General features: G+C 46.8%; 1 long non-coding RNA gene across 1 annotated transcript; it reads right to left on the bottom strand.

Moving 5' to 3' along the window:
* Positions 1–11,708: 11,708 nt before the first annotated feature.
* Positions 11,709–12,897, bottom strand: LOC128474125 (uncharacterized). The gene is made up of 2 exons (XR_008346315.1): positions 12,586–12,897; positions 11,709–12,548 (listed from the first exon to the last, which is right to left on the bottom strand). It is a non-coding gene; the product is annotated as an uncharacterized LOC128474125 (long non-coding RNA).
* Between the last annotated feature and the right edge of the window lie 674 nt (positions 12,898–13,571).

Below are 13,571 nucleotides of genomic sequence, written 5' to 3'. Positions count from 1 at the left end.
AACAATTTGTGGCATTCCAATCCAAAAGGTCAATGCCCAAACAGCAGGCCAATAAAGTAACGCGACTGATTGGTCAGTTCATTGCTGTTGGAGGGGCATCCTTCTCTATGATCGAAGGGGAGCCTTTCAAACAATTGATGGCGGCTGTGGCTCCACAATATACAGTTCCGTCACGTTCCACTTTCAGCAGGAACATTGTCCCCTCATTGTATCGGTCCTGTGTTGCAGCAGTGAAAGAGGAGCTTTCCAAGGCTGCTGGTCAGTCTGTTCATTTCACTACAGATTTGTGGAGTGCACCTAGCGGCCAGCATGCCTTTCTTTCTTTGACAGCACACTGGTGGCAGCCCGGTGTGTCTAAGGAAGCTGCTGCAGCAGGCTACCGATCTTTCCTTCTCCATGCAGAAGTGATGGATGAAAAGCACACTTCCCAAAACATTCTGCATGCGATGAGGAAAATGTTTAGCCTTTGGGTGGGAGCAGAGGCGGGCACCAATGTTGAAGTTGGTTTTGTGGTAACTGACGGAGGTGCCAATATGGTGAAAGCGCTGCGAGATGGTCATATTGTTGGTGTGCGCTGTGCAGCCCACATCATCCATCTTGTAGTGAAGGCAGCAATGTCAGAAGGAACTAATGTGGCAGCAGTAGTTCTGTCCCGCTGCAGAAAGATCGCTGGGCACTTTCACCATAGTGTTAAGGCTAGCCAACTTTTGAGGGAAGAGCAAGAGAGGTCAGGTCTTCCCGTACACTGCCTACGTCAGGATGTCAGTACACGGTGGAACTCCACGTTAGACATGCTAGAGAGGATTTTGGAGCAGCAGAGGGCAATCCATAATCTTGCCTCAGAGCACAATATTGGGATTACCTCTCCATTGAATAGGGAGGATTGGACAGTGATCGCCCAGCTAGTGGCAGTCCTTAAACCATTCAGGGATGCCACAGAAAATTTAAGCTCAAACACTGCCAGTCTGGCCCAGGTAATCCCAGTGTTCTCCCATCTAGGCAGCAAGATGGATGTGTTCCTTGGAAACCGTGAGGCTGTTCAAGGTGGCACTCTACATCCTGACGTAGCAGCCATAGTCAGGAAGCTGAAGGATCTGCTAAAAGTACACCTTCGCAAGCGAATGGAAGAGAGTCCCGAAATGATGCTAGCGTGCCTTTGTGATCCAAGAATTAAGGGAAAGCTAGCTTTGAAATTCAATGTTCTCAGTAGCTACCGGGAGCAATTGGTCAACAAGGTGCGTGACTGGCAGCGTAAAATGGGAATGCTGTCCGAGGAGGGTGAGGTGCAGGAGGAGGAAGAGATGATGTGGTCTGCTACCCCTAGCAGCAGCATCAGCAGCAGTGCCACAAGCAGCACAACACAGCTGAGTGGAGCAGCTGCGTTTTGGGAAGAGGCACTTGGCAGTATAGTTGGACCATCTGACAGAGCTAGCAGCAGAAAGGAGAGTAGTGCTGCTGAAATGGTCAAACTTTACCTCTGTGAAGTTCCTTCTGCTCCTAATGTTGATCCTCTTAGCTACTGGGATGAAAAGAAGAGTGTGTGGCCTGCACTCTCATGGGTTGCGCAGCAGCTTCTATCATGTCCGCCAACCACTGTTCAAAGTGAGCGCGTGTTTTCTATGACTGGAAACATACTGAGTCCACAGCGCTCACGCATGGCACCTCATCTGATGGAGCAGATTGCCTTTCTTAAATTCAATCTGCCCAAATTGGGTTACCCAGCTCTTAGCTTGGAAAGTTAAATTTTTTCTCTCTAATGTTTAAGGTAGTTTCTCCCCCTGGTTGCACTTGCTGCGGTGTGGCAATGCCTGCTACCTCCGCTGGTGTAGCCAATTTACGCTAGGGCCTAGTGTCTGAGCTCTGTAAGTCCGCTCCCAAACGCCTAGGACTGACAGTCTTTGGATGCTTTGCCCTGGGGTGAAACAGGTGAGTGGGTCGTCAATTGCCCACTCATTCACCTTTTTCCGTTTCCAACGCTGCTGCTGGTGGTGGTGCCAGTATCTTTTGCCAGTTCGCTTCCTGGCTGAAATCATGCCTCAGATGTCCCTAATGGAAAGGGTAGTTTCTCCCCCCTGGTTGCACTTGCTGCGGTGTGGCAACGCCTGCTACCTCCGCCGGTGTAGCCAGCTTACGCTAGGGCCTTGTGTCTGAGTTCTGTAGGTCTGCTCCCAAACGCCAAGGACTGACAGTGCTTGGATGCTTTGCCCTGGGGTGAAACAGGTGAGCGGGTCGTCAATTGCCCACTCATTCGCCTTTCCCAATTCTGCTGCTGCTGGTGGTGGTGCCAGTGTCTCTCTTCAATGCCAGTTCGCTTCCTGGCTAGTGTCATGCCTCGAATGTCCCTGATGGTAAGGGTAGTTTCTCCCCCCTGGTTGCACTTGCTGCGGTGTGGCAACGCCTGCTACCTCCGCCGGTGTAGCCAGCTTACGCTAGGGCCTTGTGTCTGAGTTCTGTAGGTCTGCTCCCAAACGCCAAAGACTGACAGTGCTTGGATGCTTTGCCCTGGGGTGAAACAGGTGAGCGGGTCGTCAATTGCCCACTCATTCGCCTTTCCCAATTCTGCTGCTGCTGGTGGTGGTGCCAGTGTCTCTCTTCAATGCCAGTTCGCTTCCTGGCTAGTGTCATGCCTCGAATGTCCCTGATGGTAAGGGTAGTTTCTCCCCCCTGGTTGCACTTGCTGCGGTGTGGCAACGCCTGCTACCTCCGCCGGTGTAGCCAGCTTACGCTAGGGCCTTGTGTCTGAGTTCTGTAGGTCTGCTCCCAAACGCCAAGGACTGACAGTGCTTGGATGCTTTGCCCTGGGGTGAAACAGGTGAGCGGGTCGTCAATTGCCCACTCATTCGCCTTTTCCAATGCTGCTGCTGCTGGTGGTGGTGCCAGTGTCTCTCTTCAATGCCAGTTCGCTTCCTGGCTAGTGTCATGCCTTAAATGTCCCTAATGGAGAGGGTAGTTTCTCCCCCCTGGTTGCACTTGCTGCGGTGTGGCAACGCCTGCTACCTCCGCCAATGTAGCCAGCTTACGCTAGGGCCTTGTGTCTGAGTTCTGGAAGTCCGCTCCCAAACGCCAAGGACTGACAGTTTTTGGATGCTTTGCCCTGGGGTGAAACAGGTGAGCGGGTCGTCAATTGCCCACTCATTCGCCTTTTCCAATGCTGCTGCTGCTGGTGGTGGTGCCAGTGTCTCTCTTCAATGCCAGTTCGCTTCCTGGCTAGTGTCATGCCTTAAATGTCCCTAATGGAGAGGGTAGTTTCTCCCCCCTGGTTGCACTTGCTGCGGTGTGGCAACGCCTGCTACCTCCGCCAATGTAGCCAGCTTACGCTAGGGCCTTGTGTCTGAGTTCTGGAAGTCCGCTCCCAAACGCCAAGGACTGACAGTTTTTGGATGCTTTGCCCTGGGGTGAAACAGGTGAGCGGGTCGTCAATTGCCCACTCATTCGCCTTTTCCAATGCTGCTGCTGCTGCTGCTGGTGGTGGTGCCAGTGTCTCTTCTCTGCCAGTTCGCTTCCTGGCTAGTGTCATGCCTCAAATGTCCCTTATGGTAAGGGCAGTTTCTCCCCCCTGGTTGCACTTGCTGCGGTGTGGCAACGCCTGCTACCTCCGCCAATGTAGCCAGCTTACGCTAGGGCCTTGTGTCTGAGTTCTGGAAGTCCGCTCCCAAACGCCAAGGACTGACAGTCTTTGGATGCTTTGCCCTGGGGTGAAACAGGTGAGCGGGTCGTCAATTGCCCACTCATTTGCCTTTTCCAATGCTGCTGCTGCTGCTGCTGCTGGTGGTGCCAGCATCTCTTCTCTGCCAGTTCGCTTCCTGGCTAGTGTCATGCCTTAAATGTCCCTTATGGTAAGGGCAGTTTCTCCCCCCTGGTTGCACTTGCTGCGGTGTGGCAACGCCTGCTACCTCCGCCAATGTAGCCAGCTTACGCTAGGGCCTTGTGTCTGAGTTCTGGAAGTCCGCTCCCAAACGCCAAGGACTGACAGTGTTTGGATGCTTTGCTCTGGGGTGAAACAGGTGAGTGGGTCGCCAATTGCCCACTCATTCGCCTTTCCCAATTCTGCTGCTGCTGCTGCTGGTGGTGGTGCCAGTGTCTCTTCTCTGCCAGTTTGCTTCCTGGCTAGTGTCATGCCCAAAATGTCCCTAGTGGTAAGGGCAGTTTCTCCCCTCTGGCTGCGTCTGTTTGCGGTGTGGCAACGCCTGCTACCTCCGCCGGAGTGGCCAGCTTACGCTAGGGCCTTGTGTCTGAGCTCTGGAAGTCTGCTGCCAAACGTCTAAGACTGACAGTGTTTGGGTGCTTTGCCCTGGGGTGAAACAGGTGAGTGGGTCGCCAATTGCCCACTCATTCGCCTTTCCCAATTCTGCTGCTGCTGCTGGTGGTGGTGCCAGTGTCTCTTCGATGCCAGTTCGCTTCCTGGCTAGTGTCATGAATCAAATGTCCCTAGTGGTAAGGGCAGTTTCTCCCCTCTGGCTGCGTCTGTTTGCGGTGTGGCAACGCCTGCTACCTCCGCCGGAGTGGCCAGCTTACGCTAGGGCCTTGTGTCTGACCTCTGGAAGTCTGCTGCCAAACGTCTAAGACTGACAGTGTTTGGGTGCTTTGCCCTGGGGTGAAACAGGTGAGTGGGTCGCCAATTGCCCACTCATTCGCCTTTCCCAATTCTGCTGCTGCTGCTGGTGGTGGTGCCAGTGTCTCTTCGATGCCAGTTCGCTTCCTGGCTAGTGTCATGAATCAAATGTCCCTAGTGGTAAGGGCAGTTTCTCCCCTCTGGCTGCGTCTGTTTGCGGTGTGGCAACGCCTGCTACCTCCGCCGGAGTGGCCAGCTTACGCTAGGGCCTTGTGTCTGACCTCTGGAAGTCTGCTGCCAAACGTCTAAGACTGACAGTGTTTGGGTGCTTTGCCCTGGGGTGAAACAGGTGAGTGGGTCGCCAATTGCCCACTCATTCGCCTTTCCCAATTCTGCTGCTGCTGCTGGTGGTGGTGCCAGTGTCTCTTCGATGCCAGTTCGCTTCCTGGCTAGTGTCATGAATCAAATGTCCCTAGTGGTAAGGGCAGTTTCTCCCCTCTGGCTGCGTCTGTTTGCGGTGTGGCAACGCCTGCTACCTCCGCCGGAGTGGCCAGCTTACGCTAGGGCCTTGTGTCTGACCTCTGGAAGTCTGCTGCCAAACGTCTAAGACTGACAGTGTTTGGGTGCTTTGCCCTGGGGTGAAACAGGTGAGTGGGTCGCCAATTGCCCACTCATTCGCCTTTCCCAATTCTGCTGCTGCTGCTGGTGGTGGTGCCAGTGTCTCTTCGATGCCAGTTCGCTTCCTGGCTAGTGTCATGAATCAAATGTCCCTAATGGTAAGGGCAGTTTCTCCCCCCTGGCTGCCTCTGTCTGCGGTGTGGCAACGCCTGCTACCTCCGCCGGAGTGGCCAGCTTACGCTAGGGCCTTGTGTCTGAGCTCTGGAAGTCTGCTGCCAAACGTTTAAGACTGACAGTGTTTGGGTGCTTTGCCCTGGGGTGAAACAGGTGAGTGGGTCGCCAATTGCCCACTCATTCGCCTTTCCCATTTTTCAATGCTGCTGCTGGTGGTGGTGGTGGTGCCAGCATCTCTTCTCTGCCAGTTCGCTTCCTGGCTAGAGTCATGCCCAAAATGTCCCTAGTGGTAAGGGCAGTTTCTCCCCTCTGGCTGCGTCTGTTTGCGGTGTGGCAACGCCTGCTACCTCCGCCGGAGTGGCCAGCTTACGCTAGGGCCTTGTGTCTGAGCTCTGGAAGTCTGCTGCCAAACGTCTAAGACTGACAGTGTTTGGGTGCTTTGCCCTGGGGTGAAACAGGTGAGTGGGTCGCCAATTGCCCACTCATTCGCCTTTTCAATGCTGCTGCTGGTGGTGGTGCCAGCATCTCTTCTCTGCCAGTTCGCTTCCTGGCTAGAGTCATGCCCAAAATGTCCCTAATGGTAAGGGCAGTTTCTCCCCCCTGGCTGCCTCTGTTTGCGGTGTGGCAACGCCTGCTACCTCCGCCGGAGTGGCCAGCTTACGCTAGGGCCTTGTGTCTGAGCTCTGGAAGTCTGCTGCCAAACGTCTAAGACTGACAGTGTTTGGGTGCTTTGCCCTGGGGTGAAACAGGTGAGTGGGTCGCCAATTGCCCACTCATTCGCCTTTTCAATGCTGCTGCTGGTGGTGGTGCCAGCATCTCTTCTCTGCCAGTTCGCTTCCTGGCTAGTGTCATGCCTCAAATGTCCCTAATTGTAAGGGCAGTTTCTCCCCCCTGGCTGCCTCTGTCTGCGGTGTGGCAACGCCTGCTACCTCCGCCGGAGTGGCCAGCTTACGCTAGGGCCTTGTGTCTGAGCTCTGGAAGTCTGCTGCCAAACGTCTAAGACTGACAGTGTTTGGGTGCTTTGCCCTGGGGTGAAACAGGTGAGTGGGTCGCCAATTGCCCACTCATTCGCCTTTTCAATGCTGCTGCTGGTGGTGGTGCCAGCATCTCTTCTCTGCCAGTTCGCTTCCTGGCTAGAGTCATGCCCAAAATGTCCCTAATGGTAAGGGCAGTTTCTCCCCCCTGGCTGCCTCTGTTTGCGGTGTGGCAACGCCTGCTACCTCCGCCGGAGTGGCCAGCTTACGCTAGGGCCTTGTGTCTGAGCTCTGGAAGTCTGCTGCCAAACGTCTAAGACTGACAGTGTTTGGGTGCTTTGCCCTGGGGTGAAACAGGTGAGTGGGTCGCCAATTGCCCACTCATTCGCCTTTTCAATGCTGCTGCTGGTGGTGGTGCCAGCATCTCTTCTCTGCCAGTTCGCTTCCTGGCTAGTGTCATGCCTCAAATGTCCCTAATTGTAAGGGCAGTTTCTCCCCCCTGGCTGCCTCTGTCTGCGGTGTGGCAACGCCTGCTACCTCCGCCGGAGTGGCCAGCTTACGCTAGGGCCTTGTGTCTGAGCTCTGGAAGTCTGCTGCCAAACGTCTAAGACTGACAGTGTTTGGGTGCTTTGCCCTGGGGTGAAACAGGTGAGCGGGTCGCCAATTGCCCTCTCATTCGCCTTTCCAATTTATCAATGCTGCTGGTGGTGGTGGTGGTGGTGGTGGTGCCAGCATCTCTTCTCTGCCAGTTCGCTTCCTGGCTAGAGTCATGCCCAAAATGTCCCTAATTGTAAGGGCAGTTTCTCCCCCCTGGCTGCCTCTGTCTGCGGTGTGGCAACGCCTGCTACCTCCGCCGGAGTGGCCAGCTTACGCTAGGGCCTTGTGTCTGAGCTCTGGAAGTCTGCTGCCAAACGTCTAAGACTGACAGTGTTTGGGTGCTTTGCCCTGGGGTGAAACAGGTGAGTGGGTCGCCAATTGCCCACTCATTCGCCTTTTCAATGCTGATTGCTGGTGGTGGTGCCAGCATCTCTTCTCTGCCAGTTCGCTTCCTGGCTAGAGTCATGCCCAAAATGTCCCTAATGGTAAGGGCAGTTTCTCCCCCCTGGCTGCCTCTGTTTGCGGTGTGGCAACGCCTGCTACCTCCGCCGGAGTGGCCAGCTTACGCTAGGGCCTTGTGTCTGAGCTCTGGAAGTCTGCTGCCAAACGTCTAAGACTGACAGTGTTTGGGTGCTTTGCCCTGGGGTGAAACAGGTGAGCGGGTCGCCAATTGCCCACTCATTTGCCTTTCCCATTTCCTTTTCCATTTCATTAATTTTCTTCTGATACACAACCAACCAAACATAACACACACAATAACACATATAACACATATAACACACAGTGACATCACACATAACACACATACACACACACTTACAATGCACAAAACACAAGGACCTTTTCCTTATTTGCCCTGGCCTTCACTCACTAATAGCATTACATTAACACTATAACTCACACTTCACCCTATAACATTTTTCCATCCACATACCTGCCAACAGACCCAACTTTTTCAGGGACAGTCCTGCTTTTTTCCAGTCCTGTCCCATCTAATTTAGCTAAACTAGGTATGCAAAATGCAAATACACATAGGTAGTTATAGCTCGGTAGGTAACGCTACTATAAACATTTAATAAATATAATCAAGTACTAAATAATAAATCTAACTTTAAAATACATTTAAATAAACCCCTATTTTTTTTTAAAAAAAAAACATTAAAATTAAATTATTATTATTTAGACATAATCCATCTTTAACCAAACCAGTGCACTGCTACTAATCTTAACCATAACCGTACATTAACCCTAAGCTATTTTTTAGTTCTTGTCCAACATTTTTCCATCAGCATACCTGCCAACACACCCAAGATTTTGGTGGACAGTCCTGCTATTTTCCAGTCCTGTCCAATAAGTAAGTTGGGTTGTTGCAAAGTATGCCATTGTAAATAGGTAGCAAATGTTAGGCATGTAAAGTGGTCCAAAATCAATTTAAAAATGTAAAATATTCCCTATTCTTTTATTAAACATCTATGGACAGTACACCTCGGTATGTGTGTGCAACTCTATTGGTCGTTTCGGCAGGGGGCTCGCCTGCCATCAACGAATGAAGTGCATTCTGCAGTTCTGCAATTCACTCGTTGATGCCAGACCAGCCCCCTGCCGAAACGACCAATAGAGCTGCACACACGTACCTTCACGGCTGCTGCTGCTGCTGTGATGTGTTATTAACCCCGTATTAACCCCTGCTAGGCAACCAGGAGGAAAACGAAGATTAAACGAGCACGAAGAATGTCCGCGAATATTCGCCCGAAGAGAAGACAGGAACGGGCGAATATTCGCGGAATACGAAGATTTTTTTTCCCCCGAAGACGAGCACGAAGACGAACACGAAGAGCCCCCTGGTGCCCAAGTCTACTATATACTATGCCAGTCACTAAAGTGGTAAGCCTACACCACATCAATGTTTGGCTAAGTATATAGTGATAGGGGTTGTCAGTGTCTGGCTCAATGTATAGGCACACATTGACGGTGGTACAGCATAATCCCTAAGTATATAATGATAACAATTTTCACTGTACCCCTGTCAATGTTTGCCTAACCATAGAAACTATGCAGTTTTAAAGTGTGTGTGGGGGGGGTGCCACATACAGGATCTGCCACAGGTGCCAAATACTCTAGGTACGCCCCTGCATCATGCGGCTGTCGGACCCAACGGCCATGCCTCAGCTCCTCTTCCCACGTCTTAAAAGGGGTGTGATGAAGAGCTGAGGCATGCGGTGTGTGCACACCGGCCACTTTAATTTCATTAGGCGCTGGTGGAGTGACTGCCGCACGACGGCCACTTTCAATGTCGCTCGCAGCCGCTTTCATGGTGCAATGGGCCAGTTGACTAGACTTGCCCCCCAGGCCTTAGGCTGCCAGCCCTCTCCTGGATAGACATGCATGAGATAGACATTAAGCTATTCTCACTATGGAACCAGACCAAGCGTCTTCTTGTGTATACGTTTATTACTGGGGTGGAATGGGGACCACTCAGCTGTATCTACCCACCGTGCCAGAAGGTGCCAACTGCACCCTGCTCAGAAGATAGTAAGCTTGCCAGAGCAGGGCCCTTTTTTCCCTCTGCACCTGTACGTTTTAGGTGTGTTCATGTTATTGTTAATTTTTTATATTGTCAGTTGTTACGTTTTTGGTAATTTGGTGTTCTCTTAGAGCATAGATCTCTGGTGTACGACACACGACAGGAGGCGTATCTGTGAGTATTCCGATCCTAATTACTTAAACTATTCACGTTTTTGACCTTCGTTACAGTGATGAATAAAGTTTTTCATTTTGAAGTGGTCAGTCACTCCACATGGCCTCTGATCTTGGGTTTTGTTCTGTTTGCTTCATCTGCTGGAAGTTTTTCTCTGTGCTTGGCTGTTTCATAATAAGAAATTTGTTTTTATTTTTATATTTTATTTTTAGTAGTGGAGCAGCATTACTTTTTTTTTATATGTAATACTCTTTTCTAACAAAGCTGCATGATTTGAAAGATAAAGAAGGCAGACAAAACAAGCTTAATAGAGAGAACGTTCCTTTCAATTGATTCTTCTAAGCAATATTAATTACAAATATTTTTGGTCGCATTTTTATTCTAATTTTATTATTGGTCAGATGCCCTAATATAGTTCAGACAGTCACAGATTCAAATACAGCGCTTCATGTCCTTTATAAAGCTTTTTGGGATGCTTGGACTTAATTTGTTATTTGCTTTCTGAATTCCATTACAATTCCACAGATGTTTCACACAGATTCCCATAACCGAGACTATGATGCAAACTCGCTCAGTGTCAAGACGTGACCAGATGCATTTACTGAGGATTATTCATGTCCCCAAAAATAGATCAGGACATATCCTAACTGAGACCTCTGAAAAACTCTACATTTTCAGAAATATTAACAAGGAACATTTGCTATTTGTATCTCAGGAGACTGATGAGCTGTTTTATTTAGAACTACATTCTATTTTTGTAGGGCCACTGAATGATATCTCCAGATGATATCTTCCTTACCTTGCTCACCGATGTAAACTCCAGGAGTATTCAAAGCCCATCTTTACGATGTAGTCCAATGACATTATAACGTGAGGTATCCCAAGAATTAGCAAGTAAGAGAAGGAAGGTCATAAAGAATGACATCATTTGATAGAAACATTTAACTACATAAAGGCATTTAAGAAAGTACAGGAGGAGGTTTATTTCAAAGGAGGAGAAGCCCTGAGGAGAAGTGGTCAAGAAAGATATTAGCAGGGCCGGGAGATGTATATAAGAGCATTACTTACGCTTATATAACAAACCTCAAATGAGGAGAAATCTAGAGTGAGTGCCTTAAATGTAATGACGTTTTATCTTTCTGAGATGGTGGTAGATATGCGGAACAGCTTTGCAACAGAAGAAGTAGAGATGAATACATTTAGGGAATTCAACCATGCATGAGATGGGCATACCTGAATATAAGACGAGACCAAGGACCGACTAAAATTTGTACAGCAAAAAAGGGTGAATGACAGACTAAAAGCCATTAAAAGCCATGTTTCTATGTTTAATAATTGAACACGTTTGAATGACTTCTTTGTCAGTGGCCTTAAAGATGAAGCATAGTGATGTATTTTGTAACCTTGCATAAATGATCTCATATAATGCTGGTAAACATACCACTTAACCAGGAGGTGACCTTCCAGGAGGTCTCTTGAATTAAGATTCAGGCACCTTAAAATATCAAAGTTTCATACTAAACATTATTACAATTATTTTAAGAAATTTTCAAGAAAATGGTTTTCACATAAAAACCATATCCATTATATAAATGCTTCCGGAGACACAATAAGCTAATTTTGGGCTATTGTCTAGTCAAAACCTGGGAACTATACAAAAAGCGATCTACAACATTATAGGTGAAATACTTGTAAATATCATTCATTTTAATCTGACAACTTCCAGGTTATTGATTGTTTCCCAACATTTTTAGCCTGAAAAGTCTAGTATTAGAAGGAAATGCTATTGTTTACCCTCCGCACTTGACAAAACAATTCCCACGTGAAAGGCCAACATTGTCATGGGACCTTAGTCTAGAATTCTGGAAGAGGAAACTGCTTACTGGGTTCTCAATCAGAAGATGTTGTTGTCATATTGTATCTTTGTATAACTTCACACATGTTTGTTTTTTCTATTCTGGTCATTTTATGTGATGTCTTTTTCAAAGGAACAAAACAACTATACTCTAATACTGAGTCACTAAGAATACAGAAGCCATTGTTCAAAGAGCCTTGAATAATGAACACCCCAACAAGTTACACAAAAACACAGAAGTTTTCATTACATTTCAAATTTATTCTTAATGAAGTCAGATTACAAAACCAATAAGTATGTCAAAATAACAAACATTTGCAAAAATAGGGACATTTGTATAAACTGTTAATACAATATTCAATATTAATTCAAATGAAACCTTAAAATATATACAAAATATATGTTACCAATCAAATACCAATAAATGTTGTATTGCAATAAAAAAAGATCCCGTAAGTATATTTAATATTTATTTTTTTTATATGTTAATATATTTTAGACTGCTGTTACTATAAATAAGATTCTGACACTCGAAATTAAATAAGTTATATTGGTTTATGAATTTATGTGTAATGAATATAAACACCTACATTAATTTAATGGAAAGATTCCTTCCAGTTCACAGTGTATTTGTGTGGGTCACTAAAGTTAGTAGCGTCCAAGTGAGTATTTTTCATGTGGAATTATCTTTTTTTTTTTTGTTATTTTGATGTGAATGGCATTCACTTTTTCTTGCAAAATATAATTTAGCGAATAATTTCAAGTATTTAAAGAAAGAATAACGTCACAAAATGTCGCAACAGATTTAACAGAAACGCATTATTTGCTACTTCTAAAATATCTGCATAGACTTTTCTATGGCAAGTTAGGGGCGCCTGAGTTACTGTAAGTTTGGTCTTGTAATTAACTGGCTTTTTGATAGATTTGGTTAAATTAAAGGCAACTGGAAAATAACAGGATCCATAGATAAAGTATCTGTGCGTGACATTTTTTTTATTTTGAGCAAAACAAAAAAATCGATGAACATGGGTGGCTCTGCGACTTAGTTTGAGACCTGCGACCTCCTGAGCTCATTTGAGCCTAAAGTAAAAACTTGAAGAGTTCTGTTCTTTAGAACCCCATTTTGGGGCATAATTATTGGTATCATTGTGTTTTGTGTTTACCAAGTTACAAATAGAATAATATTTAAAAATAAACATTGTTCTGGAATACACACATGTTTATTAAATTACAAGATAATGCCATTTGTGCTTTTTATTCTGCCATGGATGTATGGAACTCACCTTTGGCAGTTGTACTAATCACATACATTTGCATTTTTCTTATCTAACTCGCCTGTCTTAGCACAGATTTGTGGACAAATTGCTCTGCCTTCTAAAGTGCAGTTAAACATCTTGCATCATACATGAAATAAGTTGAACCCTGTTTATATACACAGTTGCGATATCAACCTTCGAATCCATGCTTTGGGGCATATGGGTTACATTCAAACATTAAACTTTGAATATTAAGCACAAGTCAATGAAGCAATTTGCTGAGATTCAGAATTAACCTACCGTACATTACCAAACCCACACCGTCGATTTAGGAAGCCAACATTACTCTATAAAATGATGATGTAATCTTATGCCATAACATGCAAGACATTACGTCACCACATGACATCAGCAACAAGAACATAGTAATTACCTTCATAAACCTGCTTCTATAAACATTGTTCACATACATTGAACGACCTATTTTAGCGGTGACACGTATTTGTTCTAATGATGTATGTCAAGCATTTTAACCTCAAGCCTTACAAAAGTATTAAGTCTCTCGTTGGTGCTCTGTCTGCATTGAACTTTTGATGACCACGTTACCAAGTCAGTAAAAACAATGAACGTGTCAGTAAGATCACAAAGCCCAACACATACGTGCAAATATTCAATATTTTTAATGTATACTGCATGTTTTTATGGCTGGATGACAAAATTGTTTATTTTATTAGACTGGGAAAAAGATTAAGTCATGCCCAAAGTCCGCAATTCTCGAAGAATTCCATTTTGTTTCTGTTTTCTCTCAATCCCTTTCTTCCTGTCCCTTTTCCACAAATATTCTATT

The sequence above is a fragment of the Spea bombifrons genome, chromosome 2 (assembly GCF_027358695.1).
Source record: "Spea bombifrons isolate aSpeBom1 chromosome 2, aSpeBom1.2.pri, whole genome shotgun sequence".
Classification (NCBI taxonomy): Eukaryota; Metazoa; Chordata; class Amphibia; order Anura; family Pelobatidae; genus Spea; species Spea bombifrons.
This window is presented reverse-complemented; position numbering and strand designations above follow the sequence as displayed.